Consider the following 27,241-nt stretch of genomic DNA (forward strand, 5'->3'; position numbering starts at 1 on the left):
TATACTGCGAACATTGCAAAATAAAATGGATGTGTTTCTCCACAAGTGATGAAAATGATTGGATTTTTTCCATGGATTTCATTTTAATGCAGAGGTGGTAATAACAATTTTAGTTGATTAAGAAGAGCTCAGTCACATGTGTGGATTTAAAACAGGAAAGGTTTTGGAGTGGGTGAGCTTCCAGAAAGATTCTAAAGCAGGACAAAATTACATAGATGACATTATTAACACTTCTAGGAATAGGCCTCTCATCTCAGCCATTGTCTGATGTAACTATCTAGGGGCCAATCTCTGTATGAGATAGGTTTTAGCCTTTAGTCTTAAGCAAACTGGCTATAGTGAGTTACATTAGTATACAGCTTAGGATGTATCTGTTATAGAACCACAAATTCAGTGGATTGAAGAGAAAATATTGGTAAGTGAATCATACTTGTGCACTCAAGTAAAATGTTTTTTTTATGTTTATCCAGTAGGGACTGAATGAATAATTATTTTCACTTAACGGCCCAAGGAGACTCATAAAAATTTTACTGTGGAAAGTAAGGGATGGCAATATTAATATCAAATGAAGTGGAATTTAAGGAAAAAGCATAAATGAACCTAAAAGGGTTGTTTAATGCACATTGGGCGGAACACATTCTGCAGTCAATTTGAAGCCATTTCTAAACCTCCTGAAGCTCATCTTAAAGTTTCAAGTTTCCATAGTGGACCCCAGCATAAGAAAATCTGATTTAAATGATTTAAGTTCATTTTATCTATCTGGCCATAGTTCTTGACTCTTTTCCTATATTCATGCTCTTTACAGTGTGACTTTGCAGTTCTTCTTATTGCAAAGTGGAGTCTCTTCTGACCTCTTGACTTTGGGCTGACTTTCTAATAGCATGTGGCAGAAGTGACAGCTTGCAGGTTTTCAGCCTTGTCTCTGTTTGCTTCCTTATTGTTTCTTGGATCTCTGCTTCTCTATGTAAACAAGCCCAGGCTGACGTGCTCAAGGATGAGAGACCATGTGGAAGAGAGATGTGGGCCCCAGCTTACAGCCAGCATCCTCATAGCTGCTGATGCAGCAAACGCTGATGACAGGTGAGAATAGGTAAACCAGCACAAACTGACTTAATAGGCTCATGAAGAAATCAGTAAGTTCTTATTAAGCCACTGAAATTTGAGGTAGTTGGCTACATAGTAGTAGCTCTAATAAATATTTCAAACTTTGTACTCTAAGGAGAATACCAGTCTTTTCAAATGTCTCTAACGATTGGTAAAATTGATTCTACAAATTTTAAATTCTATAGTTGTAGACTCTAAATTGATTCTGCAGTTTTAATTTTGATTTACAAAGAAGTCCCCACATTCTCTCAAGTAAGAATCATATACACCACTTTTTAAAATCATACTGCCCTAAAATCAGAAATTTGTTCTTTTTAAGAAGGTTTAAGCATAATCTCCTTGATAATAAAACAGTCCTTAATTCTTTGAGGGAAAAATGGTTATGGACAGATCTTATAAGTTTAATGAAGAAATACAAATGATACAAATAGACAAGACAGGAAAGCAACCTAAATGTCCATTGATAAATGAATGGAAAAAGAAGATGTGGTACACATACACTGGAATACTACTCAGTCATAAAAAATAACGCCATCTGCAGCAATATGGATAAACCTAGAGATTATCATACTGTCTTTCACATTATCAAGTGAGCCAGAAAGAGACAGATACTATGATATCACTTATATGTGGAATCTAAAATGCAACACAAATGATTTACAAAACAGACGCACAGACATAGAAAACAAAACTTACGGTTACCAAAGGGAAAAGGGCTTGGGGGAGGGATAAATTAGGAGTTTGGGATAGCAGATAGAAAATACTATATATAAAATAGGTGAAAAAAAGTCCTACTGTATAGCACAGGAAACTATTTAATATCCTGTAATCACAGGGAAAAGAATATGAAAAAGTATATGTGTGTATAGGGATATATGTGTGTATGTATGTGTGTATATATATATACTATATATATGCATATATATGTATACTATGTATATGCATATATATGTATATTATATATGTGCAAATATGTATATATACTATATGTATATATACTATATACATATATATGCATATATGTGCATATATTATATGTACATACTATATGCACATATATGCATATACTATATATGTATATGGTATATACTATACTATAGATATGTATATATACTATATGTGTATATGTATATATACATATATAGTATATATATAGTATATATATATAGTATATATATCATTTCAGTTCAGTTCAGTTCAGTCGCTCAGTTGTGTCCGACTCTCTGCAACTCCATGAATCGCAGCACACCAGGCCTCCCTGTCCATCACCAACTCCCGGAGTTCACTCAGACTCACATCCATCGAGTCAGTGATGCCATCCAGCCATCTCATCCTCTGTCGTCCCCTTCTCCTCCTGCCCCCAATCCCTCCCAGCATCAGAGTCTTTTCCAATGAGTCAACTCTTTGCATGAGGTGGCCAAAGTATTGGGAGTTTCAGCTTTAGCATCATTCCTTCCAAAGAACACCCAGGGCTGATCTCCTTCAGAATGGACTGGTTGGATCTCCTTGCAGTCCAAGGGACTCTCAAGAGTCTTCTTCAACACCACAGTTCAAAAGCATCAATTCTTCGGTGCTCAGCTTTCTTCACAGTCCAACTCTCACATCCATACGTGACCACTGGAAAAACCATAGCCTTGACTAGACAGACCTTTGTTGGCAAAGTAATGTCTCTGCTTTTCAATGTGCTATCTAGGTTGGTCATAGTATATATATGTATATATATGTATATGTGTATATAGTATATATATACACACACTAGTATATATACAAGAATATATATATATGTGTATATATATATTCTATACATATATATGTATGTATAGTGTATATATATATATATACACTATATATACTATTTCTCTGTATGGTTCTGGATTAGAATTGATCAAAAATGAACTTGAGTAATAATTGGGAGTTAGAAGTGATGCTCTCACAATCATTTTGGCAACTCGATACCTATCACAGTAGTGCCTCAGTGTAAGACACCACACTAGGGCAGCAGGTGTCCCATTTCAACATCTTGTTAGACTAAGCAGAAGGGAATTATTAAGGATCTTAGCTAGCTCAAAGAATTTCTAAGTGGGCCCCAGACTATATAATATGTTTCCCCCTGGTCTGCAGGTACTTTCTTCATTTTCTGAATCAGGAGTGGGTATCAGTGACTGGCAGAAGTGTCATAAGACTGAACCTTAGCTATAAAGTAGTCTAGAAAAGTACTTTCTAATTTTCTGGCCTCTTAAAACATGTCAGTGTTCTGCAGCCAGAGACCACCATGAACACAGAGTTGAACAAGTTGGGTTTATTACTTTTTGCAGCAAGGGAGAACACACCATGGTGACCATGGGGAATCCTCAGCAAGAGGATGTTAGGATTTGGGCTTTGGTGGAGTGATTTTATAGGATTTGGGCTTTGGTTGGTTGACTTGCTAGGGTTTGCTCTGAATTTGATGTCATCAGACAATGTGGGTGGGGGGAATTCTATGATTGATTATCTCAATAAATTTTACATATAGGGAGGGCAAACTTGGGTGAGGAAATAGGTGTAAATAATTGATAAGAATTAACAGTCACTTATTTTAGCAAAGAAAAGGTGTTTGGTATTTTGTGGATAGCACCCGCAACCTTGTTTTTGTCTATGCTTAGATGAAATTATGTTGTGTGCTTGTTTTATTTCATTTAATCGTGTTCCCAGAATGACCTTGTCTGAGTTGGTATTCTGAGAGATGGTTTCTGTTCAACAGGAGAATAACTGTGTCAAGTGCCTAGCCAGCTTCTGAATGCCAGGGACTGTTCTTTTCTTTTTCAAATACTGGCTGAAAGGAAATTTGAGCAGCTATTGACTAAGTGAATTTGTTGTATCTGCCTCAAGTATCATCATACTTAATGATAACACTGGAGTTTCCCACCAAAGTTGGGGACAAGTCAAGTGTGCCAACTATTCATGGTTATTTAATATTTCCAAAAAGTTTAGTCAAAAGCCATAAGACAAAATGAAATAAGAGAAAAATCTTTGGAAAGGAAGAGATGAATTATTACTTGCATGTAACTGCCTCCCTGGGAAACCAAGAAAATCAACTGAAAAATTATTAGAAGTAAGGAGAGTTCAGTAAGTCAGTTGATTGCAAAATCAGTGTAAGTCAACGCTTATGCTTTAAGTTAGCAATCAGAATATATAATTTTAAAAAGCCATTAAAATAGAGACTAAAATAGAAAATATCTAGGAATAAACTTGACATATGAAAGCTATGCAGGACCCATATAAACAAAACTATAAAGCTTTCCTGAGACACATGAAGACTTAGATGGCAGGGCATGCTACATTCTTGGATGGCATAACTCAGTAATTCAGCCATTTCAATTTAATAAAAATGTCAAAAGTATTCTTTTTTTATCTAGACAGTATAATCCTAAGGTCACCTGAGAAGCTTAATAAAAGGCTGAGAAATTTTTAGAAGATTGGGAGGTGGCTTACACTGAAAGATTTATTATCAGAGCAGCATGGTTCTTGTGTAAGAATAAAAATAGGCCCCCAAACAGACTTAAGTGTATACATTTGGTTTAGGATGAAGGTGGAATTGAAATGTTCTTACGCCTCTGCTTAAAATATAGAAAGCTGCTAATCACGTCTCTTCTGTCCTAATAATGAGAAATTGACATAAACTACAAGATCATTACTTTGCTTGAGCTCATAAGAAAGATGAGGTTGGGAGGCACAGCCACATTCAGAAGAGAGACAAGCCCCTCTGAAGAGAGATGGGCTTCACAACTGTCTCCACTCCCACAGAGCTTGGGGAGCAGAAACTTAGCCACTGTCCACGTGGGGAGATGAGATAAGCTAAATTGTAGTTTAAAATCCACATGTGGATGAGCTGTAAATCTGGGGTAGCTGAGGTAGCAGAGGAGTTCCATCTCAGCTAGACTGTCCTCCACAGACTTCCACCAGCTGCTCACCAGAAGTACTGGGGGAGGGCAGGAGACTGGCCCTCTTGAACCCACGTCTGAGGTCCAGACAGAGGGAGGCAGTTGGTGGATGTTGGGGACACAAAATGCCATTGGCTTCCCTGAATTTTCCTCCCTTAGGGATCAAAAGCTCTATGCTGCTGGGGGTAGGGCAGGAAACTCAAGTTGCCCACAGGGTTCAAAGTGATCAGTGGACAGGGGGCTCAAGACCCTGCCTTTTTCCCTGGACAGTAGACTACAGCCTCGTCTCTGCAGTGGCAGTCTGTTACTCATTCAGATGGACCAAAATGTGTTCCTTAATAACTGCGTGAAAAGCATTTGATAACATTGAACATCCATTTATGATAAAAACTCAGCAAACTAGAACTTTCTCAGTCTGATAATAGACATCTACAAAAACCCTATGGCTACCATCATACTTAATGGTGGAAGATAGAATCTATGAATTGTGGTGTGTCCCTACAATGGGATACTTTTCATCAATAAGATGGAGGAACTGCTGATACAAGCAACGACATGGACGAATCTCAAAAGCACTACAGTAAGTGAAAAAGCTGAACTCAAAAAAGGCTATACGTTGTATGTTTCATTGACATTCAGGAAAAGGCAAAAACCACATGAACAGAGAAAACAGATCAGGGTTGCCAGGGGCTGGCAGGTGGGGAATGGGAGATTGACTACAAATGGGCACAAGCAAACTTTTGGGAATCATGGAACTACTCCATCTATGTGTGTTGATTGTTGTGACTACACGTGGCGTTTGTCAAAATTCATGACATTATTATAAGAGGACGAATTATATCTCGAGAGATCTGACTTTAAAAAACTGGTTCAAGAAGAAAGTGTTATACTATAAACGGTGCTGAAATAATTAAATCGTTTGTGGGAAATTAATTCCTCATGTTATCTGATAAGATTAATTCCAAATGGATTATGAATAAGGATGAAAAAATGAAACCATTAAAAGCTTAGAAATATGCAGAAAAGATAGGTGATGAATACATAGGAGAGCAAAGTATAAAGTAAAACAAAGTGAAGACTGCCGCCTCAGGACAGTGATTATCAAGAGGTAAAAGGAGTGTTTTTGAGAGAGAACCCATTGTGGGAATCTGTCTTCTCTCCCTCCTTCCCTCCCTCCCACTCCCCCTCCTCCTCTCTTCCTCCCTCTCCGTCTCAGTGATGTGGATGGCAGTTACAGGAACATTTGTTTTATGATTATTCATCACACTGCACAGCCTTCTGTTTATATGAACCATACTTTGTAGTTTTAAAAAAAGGAGCACTTGGGGTCCAAATGTAGTTTCCCACGTTTTAACAGGATTCAGGCGCAGAGAGTCCAAGTCCATCGGTGAAGGTGGTTCCCCTCATTTTGTCATCACTTCTCCATTCCGGCTAGTGCTCCACCAGCCAGAGCAGCCGCCTGCTTCAGCACAGGTCAACAGACTCTGAACACGATAAACCAAACCCAATTAGAAGAATCTATGTTGCAGTTATGAGGCATATAATAAAAAACAAATGTGGGTAAAATCTGACTTGGAGTGGAGAAAGGTTTTTAAATATCAAAGTAAAGGCAGAAGACATAAGGAAAAGATTGATAGATTTTTATTACTTCGAAATTAAAAATGATGTACAAATTTTAAAACAGCAGAGCAAAACTGAAAGATAACATGCAATTAGGGAAAATATTTAAAAAATACATGACAGGGACTTTCCTGGTGGTCTGGTGGCTAAGGCTGTACACTCCCAAGTGCAAGGGGCCTTGGTTCAATCCCTAGTCAGGGAACTAGATCCCACATGCCACAGCTGAGAATTCACACACCACCACAAAAACTCAGTGCAGTCAATAAATAAAATTAAAAAATAAATATGGCAGATAAAGAGTTAGCATTCTTGAAATACAAAGAGCCCCTAAAATCAATGAGACCAATACTCCAATAGAAAAACAGTCAAGGAATATGAATAGGGGATTTTTAAGAGAAGAAGTAATACTTTTAAAAATAATTCTCCCTAATAATCAAATAGTTGCATGTTGAAAGTGTGCGCTTGTCACATATCTAATTGCCCAATATTAGAATGGAAACATCTAGAATTGGGACATGGTAGAGAAGAAAACACTGAAGCACTTGGTAGAAGTCCAGCAGCATTAAAAAGAGCCTCAAAAACTGTTTTCATTAACATATGTTAATGTTTTCATAATATATACACAAAGATATTCATAATAAAGATAACTGGAAATGACCTAAAACATTCCAATGACAGGAAACTGGCTAGGTTATGTTCCCTTTGTGTGCTTGGGCATTTTCTAGCTAAAATTGCACCATTGTGTGGCTAAAAAAAAGTTGTCTTCTATTCCAGGAGACCCACCCCACCCCAGGCCTACTGCTTGTGCAGGCAACGACTTGGACTGTGGAGATCAGGGCTCTGATACACAAATGATGGTATACTGTGGAGTCGTTAGAACACAGTTCTGAGTGACAGGGGTAAGGTTCACAGTATGCTATTAATGACATACAATGTGAAGTGTTGACTAGTTACTAGGTGTTACTTAAAATGTAAATTTTTCATTGTGTACAATGTAAGTAATTTTTTAAACTATAATAATATGCATAAATAGAAAACTAGGGGGAAAAACCCTAGAAGGATGTATACCAGTATTTTTAAGAGTATTATAGCTGTATGAAAAGATTATAGGTGGTTTTTATTTTTCCTTTTGTACTTTGTATATTTTTGATATTTTCATGGTGGAATGTTTATTATTAGGTAATCAGGGGGAAAAAACAGTAAAATAAAAAAAAAATCTCATTTAGGGTACTGAGCAGAAGCAAGTGAAAAATGCAGCTTACCCAGGAGAAATGTTTGCTTTTGGTTACTTTCATTACCTTGAGCTTCACATAAAAGCTTAAGCCTTATAAATAGAAAAGTCAGTAAGAGTGCGCCTGTTTAGATGACATTTAGTGACAGTGGTGAAAATGTGACCACATTAGAAAGTTGAAACGAGATGAGGTTATATGCCACAGGCCATCCTTGATGTGCAGGTTGTAACCCAAGCAAGATGCTTCTGACCCAGCCCTGCTCATGACAGATGTTCAGGGGCCAAAGGAAGCTTGGCATGGGTTAAGGGACAGATGGAGAAGGCAGTGGGAAGCCCTGGCTAAGTCAGAGAAGCATGAGAGGCCAGTGTACCCTCCACCCAGTGATTCAAGTGGGAGGTAAAGGCAAAACAGTCTTTAGCAGGCTAGTTACTTCTTTATATCCAAGTTCCCTGTTCTGTTAAGGTGCTAACTGCAAAGTGAGAGTGTTAAATGTGGCATTTCCCTTAATGGTTTGTTTTCCCTGAAGCCAGTGGTGTTATGTGTTGATGGAGAGGAGAAAGCCCATGACCAAGTGAAATATACACTTGTCTCTGCCCTCTCTCCCTTCTTCTCTAATATCTCCCTCCACTGCTTACAAGCCTCCAGTGACTCCTCACAGGCTTCAGGACAAAGTGTAAACTCTTTATCTTGGCATAAAAGACCTGCTTTTCATTCTAGCACTGTTGCTTAGCAGACATATTTCAACCTCACAAAGTGGCATTGGTTCTCTAAACGCATGCAGCATGTTATCTCATGTCTGGTGGCGTTTATCCTCTTGCTAATATTAACCCAATGCTTGCTACATGCCAGGCATTGTGCTAAATGTTTAATATTGTTTTCTGCCTTATAACAATTTTATCTCATGGACTTGAATATTGTCTCCCATTTTATAAATGAGAAGCCTGAGGTTCAAAGAAATTAAATAATTTTCTTAAGGGTTACATAGTAAGTAGCAGAGTCAGAATTTGAACCCAGGTTTTTGTTTTTTTTTTCCCCCAAACCACTTGAATGGGGATTTTCTGGCAGTCCAGTGATTAGGACTCAGCACTTTCACTGCTGGGGCCCAGGTTCAATCCCTAGTTGGGGAACTAAGATCTCGCTAGCCATTCATGACACAGCCAAATTAAAAACAAATAGCAACAACAAAACCCCCCACTTTACTGAGCTATGACTGACATATAAAAGCTGTAGATATTTAATGTATAAAACTTGAGGTGTTTGGAGATAAATACATATACGTAACTATGAAACTGTCATTACTGTCAGAACTATGTACTAAACTCATCTCCTCCTCCTCCTCAAACCCAGGTTTGACTCCAAAGCTTGAATTCTTTTATATTTGTGGTGAAATATATATAACACAAAGCTTAACCATTTTAACTATTGTAAGTATACATTTTTGTGGCATTAGGTACACTTACATTGTTGGGTGAGCATCACCACCATCCATCTCCAGAATTTTTTATCTTCTTCCTCTGAAACTCTGTATCCTCTAAACATTCATTCCCCGTTACTCCCTCCCAGCCCCTGGCAAGCAACCACCATTCTACTTTTTCTCTGAATCTGGCCACTCTAAGTACCTCATATAAGAATCATACTGTTTGTCCTTTTGTGGTTGACTTATTTAATTTAGCATAATGTCTTCAAGATTCATCCATACTATAGCATGTGTCAGAATTTCCTTTTCCAGGCTGAACAATATTCCATTGTATGACTATATCATGTTTTGCTTATTCACCTATCAGTGGACACTTGGGTTGCTTTACCTTTTGGTTATTGTGAATATTGCTGCAATGAATGCGAGTGTACAAATATCTGTTCAAGTCCCTGCTTTCACTGATCTTGAGTATTTATACAGAAGTGGAATTGCTAGGTCACATGGGAGTTCTAAGTTTTGTGATATGAACATGGTTGAAGATTATAAGCCAGTCATTTTGTAGAGTCGCCTTCAGTTTGGACTTGGACTCAGATTATATGTTTTGACTGGAAAGTCACAGTTGCTTTTTTTTTTGAATCATACTCCACAAGGTGGCAAGTGATGCCTATTTGGTTATTGGTGTTTTTAACTTTGATTCACTTTATTGTGCTGCTGACTGCTAGGTGAATCTACTGTAAAATTATTGTAAAGTCTCTTTGTAATTATTAAGTATCTTAGGAGGAGATACTTTGAGACTATGTAAGTAGCTCTTTCCTCACCAATCTCTCACTCACTGGAGTTTAACATCTTTGATATTTTTTGTTGAAAGGTTACTATGAAGGTTAGTAAGTGGTAATTTTCTAATAACCATCATCATTCCTTTTGCATTTATTATTTACGATAAAGAAGTTCCTCTTCTCATTTATTTCTGTTAGTATAGATTCATACTTTATTCACTGTATCCTAATCTGTTGCTATCAGTATTTCATGCCTAAAATGTCCCAAATCTGGCTAGTAGAAGCCATTGCAGGTTGCTTCCTGTGTCCTTTTGAATTTCTTCATCGTTTGATGACTTTCTTTATGACATGAAAAGATGTTTCCGGGCTCATCTTATTATTTCCCTGGGTTCAGTGATTTGAGGAGAGCATATTTATCTGTAGAAATAAACCCACTCCTTAATGTCAAAAATGCAAAAGCAGGGTGTTACCAAGTGACTTCACATACTTTGACCGCTGGCAAGCCCCGCAGGTTTGAGATTTCATTCCTGATTTGTTATCAGATTCGTGAGTCCAGTAGAAGACGAGTGTGTTTTATGGCCAGTTAAATATCAACTGTGAACTTGAGGGTCCCTGAGGGGAGCACAGAAAGGAGCAGTGATCTGTGCTGTAGGGTTGTTTGGTTTCCTCCAAAGGATACTTGGGGCCCTGCTGGCCTGGGAACTCGGTTTAGAGAAAAAGCTGTCTTTACATATTTCTTTCTAATGGTAATAGAAGTGAAAGCATTGTTGTGAAGAGACACTAGGTTTAGACTACACCATATGGCGGTGAGAGGCGTTCATCACTACACTGTCTTAACAGCTGAACTGAAAATAGCCCATGTTTTTGCAGTGATGGAGAATTAGCCCCTGACTGCCAGGAAACACTCATTGTAGCAGCTCTTCAGCCATGTAATTTAAAATAATTACTAATTAAGTGAGAATAAAATAGAGTCCATGATAACAATAATAATCACTGTAGCATTGGTCATTACCCAAGTTACTGTTTGTTGGAGCATTACCTAGGGGAAGATGGCTTGCCAAAGGCAGGAAGAACGGACGGGGAGCCGCTGGCTTCAGCATTACTGCTGAGGTAAGGAATCAGGACCTTTCTGGGGTGCTTGGCAGCCACTGACCTGATTTTATATTCCATCAATATTGTCGATCTCATGTTGTTTCAAGGAATTTGCTCACTAATACAGCAGGCAGCGTGCCATTGAAAACTAAGTGCGGGAACAGCTTTAAGGCTTGTCAATGGACTTATATCATTGCAGGAAACAACTCAAGCAATTACCTATGACAGGCATCTCTCTCATCAACATCTGGAGAAAAGCGAGGCTCTTTTGCAAGAGTGCCATTGGGAGCAAACGTCCAACACCAATGGTTATGAGCAGGTATGTGAGAGAGTGGAGGCGGGACTCCCAGTGTTTCAGGGCACCGTACAAAGGCTGTCCGGGTGTCTAAGAAAGTAAAGGGTGGAGGCTTTTTGGGTTAAAGGCAGGGTTTATGCTTACTGTTTTTTGGGTGATTTAAAAGAGCATGCATTCCTTTATTTATTCACTCATCGACAAATACGTATCTACTATGCACCAGGCATTGCAGTAAGTACTGGGATTATGGATCAAGGCAGACTTGGCTGCTAACCTCTGGCATCTGACTGTCTCCCCGGTAGTGAGAGATATACAAATAGAGACATGCAGAAAGTGTCAGGGGGCTAAGAAAAGAGCACTTGAGGGGAGAGCAGAGGCACTCTTTTTGCACTGTGACTCTGTGAAGAGCCCTCGAGGAAGTTCCGTTTATGCTGAGGCCTGAAATCTGAGGAGTGTTTGGCTTGCAAAGGATGAGGGGAGAATGTTCTGGGCAAAGGATGAAACCTAGTTAGTTTGAGGAACTACTGGAAGTACAGAGTGTGAGGAGAAGCATGGAAGTACAGAGTGAGGGAGAATGTGGCACAAGATTTTGGTGAGGTCAGCTGGCTTCAGAGAGAGGAGTGCATATGGGATTCTGAGTGCAAGGGGAAGCTTGAAGCTGAGGCGTGGCGGGACCCAGTTTAGGTCTAGCTGCTGGTGGGGAATTGCCTGGAGCAGGTGGGTCCTGAGCTAATACAGGGATACCAGGTAGGAGTGGGAAGATACCAGGACTGGTTCCCAGCTCTCTGGCTAGAGCAAGCTGGGTGAATGGACACACTATATGTTCAGGTGGGAAATATCAGAGAGGACAGCTATGTCTGGGAGTTGCAATACTCAGTTTTTTTTTTTTTTAAATCATGGCAAGATACACACACACACACACACACACACACACACGTTATGCTCAGTTACTTCAGTTGTGTCCCACTCTGTGCGCCCCTATGAACTATAGCTCGTCAGGTTCCTCTGTCCATGGGATTCTCCAGGCAAGAATACTAGGGTGCGTTGCCATGCCCTCTTCCAGGGGATCTTCCTGACCCAGGGATCGAACTCATGTCTCTAATGTCTCCCGCATTGGCAGGCATGTTCTTTACCACTAGCACCACCTTGTATGTACGTATGTGAAAGTGAAGTCGCTCAGTCATGTCCGACTCTTTGTGACCCCATGGACTGTAGCCTACCAGGCTTCTCAGTCCATGGAATTTTCCAGGCAGGAATACTGGAGTGGGTTGCCATTTCCTCCACTAGGGGATCTTCCTGACCCAGAGATCGAACCCGGATCTCCCACATTGCAGGCAGACACTTTCCCATCTGAGCCACCAGGGAAGCCCATGTATGTATGTACCTATGTATGTATGTATATGTACTCTCGAACCAGGAATTGAACCCTCATCTCCTATTTCCCCTGCATTGGCACATGGGTTCTTTGCTACTAACACCACCTGGGAAGCTTTTATATATATATATATATATATAGTACACTTCTGTGGCACTAAGTACATTCACATTGTGTGCCCCCATCACCACTAAACATTTCCAGAACTTTCTCATCTTCCCCATCTGAATATACCCATTCAACACTAACTACCTATTCTCTCTTCTCCCTCAGCTCCTGGCAACCATTATCCTTCTACTTTCTGTCTATGAATTTGACTGCTTTTGGTACCTCATATGATCATATAGTATTCGTTCTTTGGTTACTGGCTTACTTCACTCAGCATAGTATCTTCCAGGTTCATCCATGCTGTCAGAACTTCCCTTTTAAAGCTGAATAATATTCCATTGTGTGTATATGCCATGTTTTATTTATTCATATGTTTATTGATGGACATTAGGGTTGCTTCCATTTTTCAGCTCTTGTTTATTGCTTGTTATTTAATACAAACATGGTTATGCAGGTATCTGCTCAAGCCCCTGCTTTCACTTCTTTTGGATTTATACCCAGAAGTGGAATTGCTGAGTTGTATGGTAGTTCTGTTTTCAGTTGCCTGAGGAGTCACCAAACTGTTTTCCGTGGTGACTGAACCATTTCACATTTGCACGTGTTACAGTGCACAAGGATTCCAATTTCTCCACTTCCTTTCCAACACTTGTTATTTATTAATTTTTAAAAATAATAATTATAACTTAAATAACTTAAATTATAATCTTCACCCTAATGATTGTGAAGTGGTGTCGCAGTGTGGTAAAACATTCAGATTTTTAGATGTTACATTTGAGATGCCTGAGAGATACTCACATGGCATTGTCCAGTAGGTGGTTGGTTATGCCAAGCGAGATTTCAAAGAGAGGTCTTCTGGGCCACAGATCAGTTTAAATTCCACTTACCAAGGTGTGAAGGCTCTTGTAAATGCCTCACCATGGTGGATCTTGTGTATTTGTTCTAAGGCTTCCTACCCTACCAGCTTGTCTACTATTTAAGGATATGAGCTTTGGGGGTTTGGGCTTATTTCTGGTGAACAAACGACATTTTGTACCTGGTTCTCCCCTTTCTGATCAATATTACAGCTCCAATGGAAGTTAACCAAGAATTACTAAATATGATCTGCATATAAAAGTGGTAGAAAGATTCAGGATGAGGGAGTTTATTGTTTTGGTCTTAGGAGGGATATCTAGCTGAAGTCAAATAGGTTTGATTGTCCTTTAGAGTGAATGGAAGGCGTTTTTGTTTGTTTCTCCCTTTTCTTGGTAACAGAAAATGCATCTTTAAAGTGTTCTTCAATTTCTTTCTCAGCTCCCTTTCATTCTCTGATTTCTTTTAATGGGATAACATAAACTAGTTTTCTGTCGTCTTTTATTCATCAAAGCTGTCGATTTATCCTGAACAGAATGAAGGCAAGGATGTTATTAAAATAAAACAGCTTCCAATTGAGCTGCTAATAAATGCTGAAATGCATCCACATTTTTCTTATTGATTATCTCCTGCCGACAAAAGCAGACACAAGTTTGTACCGCACGCTGCCCGTGGAAATGAAACATTTAATTAGATGAAAACTGAATGAGCTGAAAGATCTGCGGTGCTGGGCCATCAAACAATTGTTATTCATAATTGGCTGTTTAAAATGTCTCTACTATTTGAGCCTTTTTCACTTAAAAAATTCCCTACAGTGCATTAAGACGAACACAGTCATTAGTAAAGTTTCTCCTGTACATTTTACAAGCTCAAGGTTGTGGGCTAGAATGAGCCCTGTTGGGCCATAAATCAGGTATAAGAGAAATCTCGAAATTGAAAATTAGGAGGCGAGAGCAGGAGATGGCAGTGCCCTCTCCATTTCAGGCCCATCTCCAAATGCTGAAGTGAAGGTGGGAGAGGAGATTCTGGTAGAGGCCCATAAACTCTAAAGGTGAAGTTCTTTAGAACTTACTAACTCTGTAATCATGTGCATGTAAAATTTAATGTCTGGTAAATGCATGGATATTTAGCAATGGGAGTTTATTGAAAAGTGGGTATGCACTTTGCCAGGAATGTTTCAAGCACTTACCAGGTGGCCTGCTTTTTAAGACAGTGGGGAAGAGAAAGATGGATGAGAATCATTGCCTGTGGCAGCCACGTGGCATTTAGCCTGTACAGGCTTTTCTTCCTGGAACCCCCAGCAAGTTATTAAGATTTAAAGGCTTTGGTTTCCTCATTTGCACCTCGTGGGTATTAATCATACCTATTATATCAATTTGTCATGAGGATTGAATGAGAGAAAGCCTTTAGCACAGTGGGTACACGGCACACACTAAATGAATGTCAGCTACTGGCAATAATATCTCATCTTCCAAATCTAAAGGCCCTGAAGGGAAGACATCATTTCTTCTGTTATATTTCCCACAGTATCTTGCCTTGTACCTAACACCTGGCTCTCGATAACTTTCATCTGAATTAAAAGAAGTGTCAATCTCTCAGTCATCAGATTCTTACAAATTCAGATGAGAGCTGACAGTGGTTCAGTGAGTGTGTATTTACTGTTTTAAATCACTTAAAAAATATTTTGCTTTTCTGGTTACAGAAGAAGTAGCAGCTGCTCCTGGGCAGAGACAGTGAGGTTAAGAGGGCAGGTGCCAGAGCCAGATTGCCTGGGTGTGTGTTCCTCCCCGACCAGCCTGCACCCCTCTGCCCACAGAGTGATTGGACTGTGTGAGAATTCAATGAGTTAAGACACAAACCACATGCAGCAGGGCCTAGCACATAATATGTGCTCAATAAAGCGTAATTCATGCTGAATAAAATAAAAACCAAGAGATCATTCATTCTCAGGACCGTGTGATAACTGCTAATAAATGCTTATTCAAAGTGTGCTCTGGGATTAATACAGTGTTTGGTATAGTCAGGCATCATGAGTAGCCCAGTTATTGAACCCTTGCTGCCACGAGGCACTGTACCCACTGCTTTGTGCAAAATATCTCACTTAATTCACACAACAATCCTGCGGGGACAGGCAATGTTATTCCCTTTTTATGAGTTGAAAAAACACGATCCATCAGGTTAGGTAACTTTCCAAGTTCATATAAACAGTAAGTGATGGAGCTCAAATGCAGCTCTCTTTGGTTCCAAAGTTAATCTTTATGCCACCCTACCTTGAGAAGCCTGATATCAAATCAAGACCAGGCAGCCAGTAGGAAAGAGATGCGTGATCTAAGTGAAGTGGGAGAGTTGGAGGAGTATCAGAAAACAGGCAATCGTATGGGCCTATGTCTTTTCTCCTCCCTTGTGCTCAATTCTAACAGGGGAGGCTGACGGGACACACAGCAGTCTCCCTCTCAGTTTAGGAGAGCTGTCCTAAGAATAGGGCTGGCTCTTAAAGGCACGAAGGGCAGTTTTAAAAAAAAAGAAGCAGACAGTTATGATGTACTACATTCCAGGCTATGACTGTAACTTCTTATTAACCCTCAGATGCCTTCTTAACACAGTGATTTAGATTTGAGAGCAAAGCTGGCACAGGAAATGAAACCCAACTTGCACAGGGCTGCATATTAAGCAGGGACTCAAGTGGCCCAGGTGGCTTTTTCCAACTTCATTGTGCTCCTGCATGTTTGGGCCTGATTCTTTGTGTCATATCTCACCGAGTTTATGCTGCAGTGGAATCTCAGGCTAGATATTTTCTCTTTAGTACTTGGTCCCCTGTAGTCACCACTTCTCTATAAAAACACCATGGTGTGTTCGTTCTTGTTTCTCAAGTGTAATTTGGAGTCAAGTGGAACAGATAAACAATGTCAATGAAAATATCTTGTGTAGACACTGATGGGACTTATCTGTCTTGAAATGAGGAGATAAGGGATGCATAAATGTTTAATTTTTCTTTGCATCTTAATGTAACCACTGAACACCCTTAGTCCCCGAGCAAATTAATCGTCACAAAATGAGAGTAAACGACACACGGTCTGTACTGAGCCGTTGTCTGTTGGATCAGCCGCCCCTCGGCACAATAGCACACAAGGGGCGGGTCTCTCCAGCAGAGCTGCTTGAACAGCTGTGCTGGATGCAGTGTATTAGAAGCTTCCTTGGAAAACTCAGAGCAATGGCAGTGATCTTGTGGCTTGAGGTTGATTCTTGGCATGTTTGTCAGGTGAAGTTTCCCTCTCCCCGTAGAGAAGGTCCAGGGAAAGTCCTAATATGAGATTGGCTTCCCCACACATTCCTTACTGTGTGAGTTTTACAAGTTACAGCCTCTCTGAGCTTTATTGACTTCATTCACAAAATATAGTTGTGGCTAGTAGTTTTGTATATGTTAGTGTTAATCACTCAGTCGTGTCCAACTGTTTGTAACCTCATGGCCTATAGCCTGCCAGGCTCCTCTGTCCATGGAATGGTCCAGGCAAGAATACTGGAGTGGGTAGCCATTCCCCACTCCATGGGATCTTCCCGATCCAGGGATTGAACCTGGGTCTCCTGCTTTGCAGACAGATTCTTTACCATCTGAGCCACGCATACATAATTAAAAAAATTTCTAGTTGTGGTGAAATACACATAACATAAAATTTACCAAGCTAGCCATTTTAAAGTACACAGTTCAGAATGCTAATTATTATATTTCAGTATAATTATAATGCTACCAGTATTTTTATTTTATCTTATTGCAGTTTTTGTTGAATGAAAGATTTGTTAAATTCTATACTGCTTTACAATTTTTGTGTTTCAAACACATGATTTCATCTAGTCCCATAATAACCCTTTTTTTCTCCCTATGCTTATATTGTCCCTCCTCCCTTCCCTCTCTCAACTGGTAACCACTAGTTTACTAGTTTTCTATCTGTGAGTCTGCTTCTTGTTTGTTTTATTCACTAGTTTGTTGCATTTTTTAGGATCTAGATGTAAGTGACACCATGTAAGGTCTATCTCATTTATTTCACTTAGCATAGTGCCCTCTCAGTCCATCCATGTTGGTGCAAATGGCAAAATTTAAATCTTTTTATGGTTGAGTAATATTCCATTTTATATATGTACACACACCACATCTTTAAAAAATTAATTTTATTTTTGGTTGTGCTGTGTCTTCGTTGCTTTGTGTGGGCTTTCTTTAGTTGCAGCGAGTGGGGTTACTTTTCGTTGCAGTTCACAAGCTTCTCCGTGTGGTGGCTTCTCGTTGCAGAGCACAGGCTCTCGGCGAGCAGGCGTCAGTAGCTGTGGCGCTCGCGTTTAGTTGCTCAAAGGCATGTGGACTCTTCTTGAACCAGGGATGAAACCCGTGTCCCCTGCACTGTCAGGCAGATTTCTATCCACTGAGCCACTCAGGGAAGTCCCCATACCACATCTTTATTCATTCATCTGTTGATGGACACTTAGGTTGCTCCTATACTTTGGCAGTTGTAAATAATACAGTGCTACCAATATTACCACCACTTGCCTAGAAGAATTGTTGTGAGGATCAAATGAGAAAAGAAGTGAAGATGCTTCCCCACTAAAAAGTGCTTTGCAGATATCAGTTGCTGTTGTTAGTGTGACCCCGTGCTCTCTCTGGGCTCGGTTTCCCTATCAGGGACTTGAACTGCAGATGCCTTTGGCTCAACATTCTGTGCAAACATTACTTCTACCCGGCAGAGCTTTCCATGTCCATAGGGAGTCAGCCTTAAACTAAAAGCTGAGTTTTCTCTAACAGAACATCAACATTATCACACACATGGAGGTTTTGTGGCTTTTCTTGTCACCCTGTGCTAGGAGCCATTGATTAAAAATCTGCTTGGCTTGCCATTGACCCTGATACACCTATGTCTGTATTTCTAGATCTGTATCTACATCTATATCTAGATCTGTTTTTCTGTATATGTCCATATCTGTCTTCTATTTATTGAGAAATATTTATCCCACACCTTCTAATTGCTTGGACACTGTCTGAGGTGCCCCTGAGGGTAAAGCAGGAACCAGAGAGACAAATTCCCTCCCTTCACTGAGCCTGCCTTTCAATGGGGGAGGCAGACGATCACCCAGTAGACATATAATAGATGCTGTAAAGTGTCAGGCCAGGAGTGGAGGGTGACAGGGGCTTCTCTTTTAGATGGAGTGGCCAGAGGAGGTCTCTCTAAAGAGGCGACATTGGAGCAGAGACCAGCCACTAGAAGGTGTGGGGAGCAGCGGATAGGCTTGGAGGGGAGAACTTCCCACGGAAACCCGGAGGCTTCTCCTTGGCCTGGACAGCTGTGACTGTGGCTGAGCCAGTGGTAGCACCCATGCAGAAGGACTCAGGGCTGCTTCTCTTTTCCTTGAGTTTCCATAGATGAGAGTATTTCCGGTGCTCGCAGCTCTGTGTCAGGGAATTCTGAAGCTTCTCTGAGCAGCTGGGAATCAGTGCTGGGAGAACTGAAAATCTTATTGGTCCCTTTGCTTAATTATAGCCTATAAATATGCCTCACCTTGAGCCCCACTCCTCAGAGGCCAAGAGGGCATACAGCCCCTGCTGGCCACTGAATTCCTGCAACCCCACTTTGAAACAATTTGGGGTTGCAAGAGCTGCTGATAAAGCTTGAAGATGTCAAATTCCTTCAAAACGGGGCTGTGAAATTTGGTAAAGAGGGGACAACCCTGTTAGTATGGATGAAAGGAAATAAAAATTTATTGAGGCTTTCTTATAATCTAGAAGCCACCTGAATTACCATATTCATTTACAGGTGGGGCATGTAGGATGTTAGTTCCCAAGCAGGGATTGAACCTGAGTCCCTTTCAGGGGAACTTGCAGCCCTAACCACTGGACCACCAGGGAATTCCCCCATGACTAAGAGCTTTTTAAATTCTAGGAATGATGAGATGCCATCAGAGGGTTTTGAACAAGACGTTAATACGACTTAATTTACATTTCAAAAAGACCACTGTGCCTACTGGGGAGACAGTGTAGCTATAGGAAGTAAAAGCAAAAGGAAAGAGATAAATTAGGTGTCTATTGCACTGTATTGTGGCTGGTTAGGGTCTTAGGAATTGGAGGAGTGAGAAGCTGGGATTCAGGATGTGGATTCAGGATGTATACGAAATACCTACCAATGTCACCCTCATCGTACAGATGACGGAACCGCAGGAAGTCAAACATGAGGATAGGTTGCCCCTCTGCTGGGAGGGGCTGGGGAGTGCAGTGTAATTGCTGCTTGGAGAGGTTGCAGGAATCATTCAGCCTTTGGTTTTGACGCTGCAGCAGGAGCAGAGGGAGGAGAACTGGGATGAAGAGGACTTCTTTCTCCCTTTCCTCCTATTCCAGTTCTTCCCAAGCGTTGATTCTCTCTGGTACTCTGGATCTGAGGTAGTCTTATTTGTTACTGGCTTCATTAGAACAAAATCTTGTCTCCTCTTTCATGAGGAAGAGTAAAGAATTTACTCTTGTAAGTTGGCAGCCATGACACCAAGAGCAATGCAAGCTGTAGAAAGAGGGACTGTTTTATTTTTTGTGTGGTCCTTGCTGCTCCAGGGTTGTAGAGGAAAGCAGCTTTGGACCAACCACACCTGCTCTGAATCTCATTTACAAGCTGAGCCTTGGTTTTTTCATGTGTGGAGTGGGACCATGCACAGCTGCCTCACATAATTGCTGAGAGCCTTGCAAGAGAAAATATGCCTAAAACCAGTACAACCAAAGTGATTTGTGATTTGGTGATCATTTTGGGTCCAGCTCGCTCTTAGCAATGTTCTTTTCTTTATGGTTCTACCAGCTCCCTTACTGACCCTAATCTTTTTGTCACTCCCCATCCCCTTCCCTTGCTGCTTCTCTCCTGTCATGATGTTTAGAGCCCTGCGTATGTAGCTGAGCTGAAGAGTGGAATGAAAGGCAGAGGGAAAATGCCAGGATGAGGGGGGGTCAGGAATGCAAAGTCCCTTTCATTAATCTGTTCTCTGGAACTGGAGTCTGAACTTTCATTTAAGTCAAGTGAAAGACATGTTCTCACTTAGTCCAGAGGCACACTGCTGATAAGAAACAAATTAGAAATGCAAGTTTTTCTCCCAAGTGCTGTAAAGATGTGTCTTGCTGGTGGAGCTGGGGTTTCCCTGTGGGTCAGTTAGACTGTCCCCGAAGCGAATATGCAGATGGAAATGATCCCTGCTTCTCATGAGGCTGTCAGAGCCTGGTATCGAATTTTGAAAAGGGTATTTGAAGTCCTGTTTGTTTGAATCATGAAGAAACACACAGCAAGATGTCTGTCTGCTGGTGGGGAGGGGAGAGGGTCAGGGAGCAGACCTTTCTGCAGTAGATTTTAGAAGTGGATCAGCTGGCCAGAGTGATGGGTTACCTTGGATGGGAAAACTCAGAAAACTCTGGAGTCATAGTGGGAAGAACCCTTAGAAACTTACAGGAACTGGTCTTTTTACAGGTAAGGCTCTTGAAGCCCAGAGAGGGGCATTTCTTGCCCCAAATCACACATTCAGGGGATATTTCCAACCTAGAGATCGAACCCAGGTTTCCCACATTGCAGGCAGATTTTTTTTTTTTTTTTTTTTTTACCATTTGAGCCACCAAGGAAGCTCAGAAAGTAAAGCATGAAAGAACTTTGGTGAGCTTTAGGGTCAGAGTTTGGTTCAAATCCTGAATCTGTCACTATATTCCCTGGGTAAGTACTTAATTTTCTAAAGCTTCAATTTTCTTGCTTGTCAAATGGTGCGAGTCATAATTCCTACTTCACAGAGTATTTGAGGATTAACAGGAAAATCCATGTAAAGTAGCACTTAGTGCTAAGTAAATACTGCTGTTTTGTAGTGTTGGTGATATATTTTTGGGGTCTGAGGAACTGACAACAGGTAACTGTTAACATGAAAGGCCTCTGGGGTGTGGTGGGTTGAATTGTGTTCCTCCAAAAGATACCTTCAAGTATTAACTCCCTGAAGATTATCTTCAGTAAATGTGAGCATATTTGGAAATAAGATCTTTGTAGATGTAATCAAGTTAAGAGGAGGGTCATATTGGATGATGGTGGGCCCTCATCCAATAACTAGTGTCTATAAGGAGAAATCTATACACAGGCACACAGGGAGAACTCTGTGAGAAGACAGAGGCAGAGACTGCAGTGATGCCACAAACCAAGGAATGTCAAGGGTTAACAGCAACCACCGGAAACCAGAAGAGGCCAAGAAGCATTCTTCCCTAGAGTGTTTGGAGGGAGCATAGCCCTGCCAGCACCTTGGTTTTGGACTTTGAGCCTTTAGAACTGTGAGTTTATGTTGCTTTAAGCCTCCCAGTTTGTGGGAATTTGTTGCGACAGCCCTAGGAAAAAGAGGGTATCAGGACTGAGGGAAGTGTTTTGGGCTCCCATTTAAGCATCCAGGGTTAGGCTTGTTAGCCATAGAACACTCATTTCTATATTTTCAATCCACTGAGTAATAACCTCCCAAAGAGATCATGGGTATTTGCCTATTGACTTAGTGATGCTGGAGGTGTGTATGTGTGTGTGTGTTGGGGTGGTGGTGGTGGGGACACAGTTCTGAGATTAATGAGAGCCTTCATGGTGATGACTGTATATTCAGGTCACAGAACGCCACAGATACACTCAGAAGAGGCAGGGGGGTACACAGTAGGACTGAGGAAAAGGGCTGCTGCATTTCATCTGTCCCAGTTCTCCTGTTGAGAGTCTTTCCTTCCCCTTCTCTGTCACAGGAATATAGGTAGTTGTCTTGTTGGGCTGAGATGCAGGGAATTTGGAACTGGCCTAGGAAATTGTTGAACTTTATCAGTCTGTGGTGAATACCTTTTCCTTCATGCCAGCTGTGGACCAGGAGAGAACTTCCAGGGAGATGCTGTGTGCCTCTGTACCTTCCCAGAGAAAGCCAGGTGGTCTCTGTCTCAGTTAATTTTTCCATAGGATGTTCCTGAAAGATGTAGAAGTCCTTTTTCAGCAGAGAATCCCTCCGCCCCCCTTGGCTTCCTTGGTCCTGCATTTCCGTCAGTCACCCCTTCTCTGCCTCTCCTACTCCACGCTCTGACAGTAGCATTTTGAGTAACTCAGGTTCTCCTCTGCTTTCTCCAACCAGAAGGGAAGGTATTCACAGACGGGAATGATAACCCTGGTTCACTGCTCACCACATAACTACTACAGGAAGACTAGAATTCATCTTGAAAGAAGAGATAATACATTATAAGGATGTATACAGTTTTCAGAGCTTCACGACAAGGGTGAAGGGTAGCATGGGTGGAGGTGGATGCGACAGTGGAATTGTATGCTCATTGAATGAGGACTCCTGTAGGAGCCTAGACTATTTGGACTGCTGAGCTTCTGACTCTATCAGTGCCGTTTTTGTCTTGACCTGCTTATTTATTCTTTTATTGGGCTATGCTAGGTCTTGGTTGCAGTGAATAGGATCTTTAGTTGCAGGATGCAGGATCTTTAGTGGTGGCATGTGGCATCTTCTGGTTGTGGCACTTGAACTCTTATTTGTGGCATGTGGGATCTGGTTCAAGCAAGGAGTCTTAGCCAGTGCACTTCCAGGGAAGTCCCTGTCTTGACACTCTTGAGCAAGGAGAAAGAGGGTTGAATCGTTACACTTCCTAGGTCACTGACTCATTGGTGGGAAAGGTTTTGTTTATTTGTTTTGAGTTAATGTGTAGGGGAGGTAGGAGGAGAGGGTGGATGGTCAAAGAGAGAACAGCAGAGAGGCAGCCCAGGGGCAGAGAAGGAACCAGAGCAGGCGGCAGGATGAGGATTCTCTACCCTGTGCTCTGAGGCGGCTTCCCTGACCACAGTGAATGAGTTGGGAGCTGTTACCACCCGTGAGAAGTCTCCTGCGGGTAATTCCATTCATATGAAATATCCAGAATAGGCACGCCAGAAGTGGTAGAAAGCAGATGAGTGCTTGCCAGAGGCTGGGGGGAGGGGGCCCTGGGGAGTGACAGTGTACTGGGGTTTCCTTTTAGGGTAATAAAAATGGCAGTAGGGTGATAAAAAACTAGGGTCTGGAACCAGTGATTGTGCACATTGTGAGTGTACGAAATGCCACTGAATTGTGCAAGTTTTATGTTATGTGAATTTTCCATCAAAATCCAGAAGCCGAAAATAAATAGCATGCTCCCCTCAAGTCCCTTTGAACCACACTGATGCTGTGGAGGTGGTCTCTGGAAAGATAAAGACTGGTGTGGCCTGGTGGAATTCCCTGGACTGAGTGTTGAGGGAGGGTGGGGGTCCTGACTCTTTCACCTGCTCCTGTCCGCAGCCCCTCCTTAGAGACCCATGGGGTTGCCAAGAAGTTAAGAGCATGAGCTTTCAGCATGGGCTTTAATCTAAGTGTGAATTCTAGCCTAGCCACTGCTAGCAGTGTGACTCTTGGTGTTATAGGACCCCTTTGAGCCTTGGCTTCCTCACTTTAAAATGGAGGTGACAATCTACCTCACAGGGTTTTTGTTAGCATAAACTATGTGTGTAAAGCATCTAACACAATGCAGAGTGCGTGATTACTACTCAAGAAACAGTAGTGGCTGTTAGAGGTAATAACAACCTCTATTATCTCTGGTATCTATCTGAGCTCAGTACTGACTGCCAAGATAAACGGGTAGCAAGAGGTTCTGTCTTTAGCTAAGTCCTCCAAACAGAGTCCCAAACCCCAACATCCCACTTGCAGGATGAGGAGAAAAGAGACTCAGCAACAATGGGGAGGATATTATTGTCTTAGCTGTGGTTTTGAAGGGGTTGGATAAATAGCATCCTTCTTCCTTACTTAAACCAATAGAAAAATTAGACAAAACCTAAGGAGATAGGTGACCCAAATACCATCTTTATCCCAATCAGACAGATTTTGGAGATTAAAGAGATTTCTTATTGCTGGACAACAGAGTGTGAGTTCTCTTCTGTTACAAAGCTGGATCACTGCAGAGCTGCCCAAACTGGGGCCTGACCTACCAAAAACAAGCAGGACAGAACAGAGGACTGGGCTGGTTGTAGTGAAAGGGGCTGCTTCCCAAAGCCACTGATCAGGGCAGACCCTCCTCCTTGAGGCCAGGAGTGCTGCCCTGGAAAGTGAAAGTGAAAGTCACTCAGTCGTGTCTGACTGTTTGCAACCCCATGGACTATACAGTCCATGGATTTCTCCAGGCCAGAATATTGGAGCGGTGGCCTTTCCCTTCTCCAGTGGATCTTCCCTACCGAGGGATCGAACCCAGGTCTCCTGCATTACAGGTGGATTCTGTACCAGCTAAGCCATAAGGGAAGCCCAAGAATACTAGAGTGGGTAGCCTATCCCTTCTGCAGTGGATCTTCCCAACCCAGGAATAGAACTGGGGTCTCCTGCATTGCAGGTGGATTCTTCACCAACTGAGCTATCAGGGAAGCCAAATGGGAGAAGAATGAGAGGCTCAGACATGGCTTAACGTTGGATTGGTGTAGGACCCAGGAGTTGTCTCCATGGCCAGGTGGGGACTGCCCTGTGTCTGGATGGCTCTCCGCCTCTTGCCCCATGAGGTCTGACATGGTCACAGGCATTCCAGAGCTAGTGCCTCCTTTCCTTATGTTTAGCAAGGAGTCTTCCCTTACAAAAAGAAATAGAATAGTAAAAATGAAACAAAACAAAAAATGCAAGGAAAAAAAAGACAAAACCTGGAAACAACCTCATTTTGTCCAACATTTGGGGAGTAGTAAGTTATAAAATATCCATTCAACAGAATGCGAAGAAGTCATTTAAAAAGGCTGTTTACAAAGAGTTTATGATCATGTGGGAATTATATGATAATGGCAAGTGAAAAATAAATGATACAGAATTGTACATATAGTATGAACTCAGCTATATAAAAACCTCCCTAAGATTATACATAGAAAAACTTAAGAATTGAGAGGGAACTTTAGAAATATTAGAAGTGGTTGTCTTTCTGTTTAGTTTTTGATTTTTCTATAGTTTTATAGTTTTCTGTAATAAGCATGTAATTTCTTTTATAATGGAAAAGATCAACTTTATTAAAAAAAAAAACTATTTTTGAATGGTGTGGGTTACCTATTATCAGTCAAAGCAAAAATTTAGAATTTCGTAGAGTCATAAGATTCCAGAATGCTAATGCTACAAAAGGACCTGAAGGATTTTCCTAGTTTATGGATTTAAAATATTTTTTTGAGGCGGGGGTCACAGATTCCTCTGAAGATCTCCTGGAAACTGTGACTTCTCTCCTTAGAGCATTTTACATATAAACATACTGTCACATAAGTTGTTTTAATTTCGAGGTACAGAAGCCCTGTTCAGAGTAGCTTAATCAGTGGAGGAAACTGACTGGTTTATGTAATTAAAAGCTTTAGAGGTATCAGATGAAGAGGTATCAGATCCAGCACTCCTGGTCTAAGAATTCCTGGTCTAATCCAATCCTCTTATTTGAGAGGTGGGAACTCAGGGACCCAGAAAGAGGTCAGATGCTCCAAGCCATACAGTTGCCTCACTGTCACTCCGCTTCTTATCTCCACACCAAATTCCCTCCAACTTCACATGCAATAGTAGGTCAGAGATGAAGAGGTAATAAGTAGGACCCTTGTCAAATCCTTTGGCTCCTTTAGGACCTAGGACAGATGTGTTTTGATGAAGAGACAGGGCAGACCTTAGTGGAGGGGACTAAAGGGTCCAGAGTGGGAAGGGTGGCTGTGTTGAGACACGGGCTGCATTGAGGTCCCCATCTAAGACAGCTTGAAAGGGAAGTGGTAACAGTGACGAGAGAGGCGGAATGATTTTATTATTCATGCCTGTATCTTAAAGATAATCATCGTAATTTCCCTTCTAAAAAGTCTGCTTGCTCAGAGAAACAGCTGTATTCTAAGAAGCACTTGTTGATGAAGCGTGCAGTAATTGGATTGGAATGTGAGTTATTAAACTGTATGTGGGGTGGCACTTCTTGCCAGGTGTTTAATGATTATGTTCAAATGTGGAGGGCTGGGCTGCTGACTGGAAAGATAATACTCCCAGGGGGAAATTGTTTAACTCTGGATCAGGACATGAGTGGCTTTCCCAGACATCTAAAATAGCCGGACTGAAGAGTCTCTTACAAATCACTTGGTTCAGTTGCCTTCTTTTAGAGACAGGGAAACTGATTCTCATTGTGTGAAAACACACTTGTTGAAGGGTGTACAGTGATCACATGGACAATTAATTGCTCTTTCACTTGTTTTATCATCATATGCAAATATTCCTGGCTTGGCTTCTCAATTACCATTTCCTCGTCCTTCTACCTCGAGACATTGGAAAGCTAACTCATCTTTCTTGCAGCTAGGATTCCAGATGCACGATATATTTCCCCAATTCATTGCCCTTTCATGGGGTCTGTCTGCAGCCATGGTTGGTGAGAGTCAAGGTGGTGGAGATGTGTTAAGAGGCAGTTTCAGTGACTGGACTCAGCAGC

The 27,241-nt window shown here is 41.3% G+C and overlaps 1 long non-coding RNA gene and 1 other non-coding gene across 2 annotated transcripts in view; both read left to right on the top strand.

Moving 5' to 3' along the window:
* Positions 1-2,192: 2,192 nt before the first annotated feature.
* Positions 2,193-27,241, top strand: part of LOC139184208 (uncharacterized) — an 86,826-nt gene continuing 61,777 nt past the window's right edge. Inside the window, exon 1 of the long non-coding RNA XR_011567772.1 lies at positions 2,193-11,480. This is a non-coding gene — a long non-coding RNA (uncharacterized lncRNA). The remainder of the gene's footprint in view (positions 11,481-27,241) is intronic.
* Positions 16,161-16,299, top strand: LOC139184293 (small Cajal body-specific RNA 11). Its single transcript, XR_011567882.1, has one exon. It is a non-coding gene; the product is annotated as a small Cajal body-specific RNA 11 (non-coding RNA).

This window comes from Bos indicus, chromosome 7 (assembly GCF_029378745.1).
Source record: "Bos indicus isolate NIAB-ARS_2022 breed Sahiwal x Tharparkar chromosome 7, NIAB-ARS_B.indTharparkar_mat_pri_1.0, whole genome shotgun sequence".
Lineage (NCBI taxonomy): Eukaryota > Metazoa > Chordata > Mammalia > Artiodactyla > Bovidae > Bos > Bos indicus.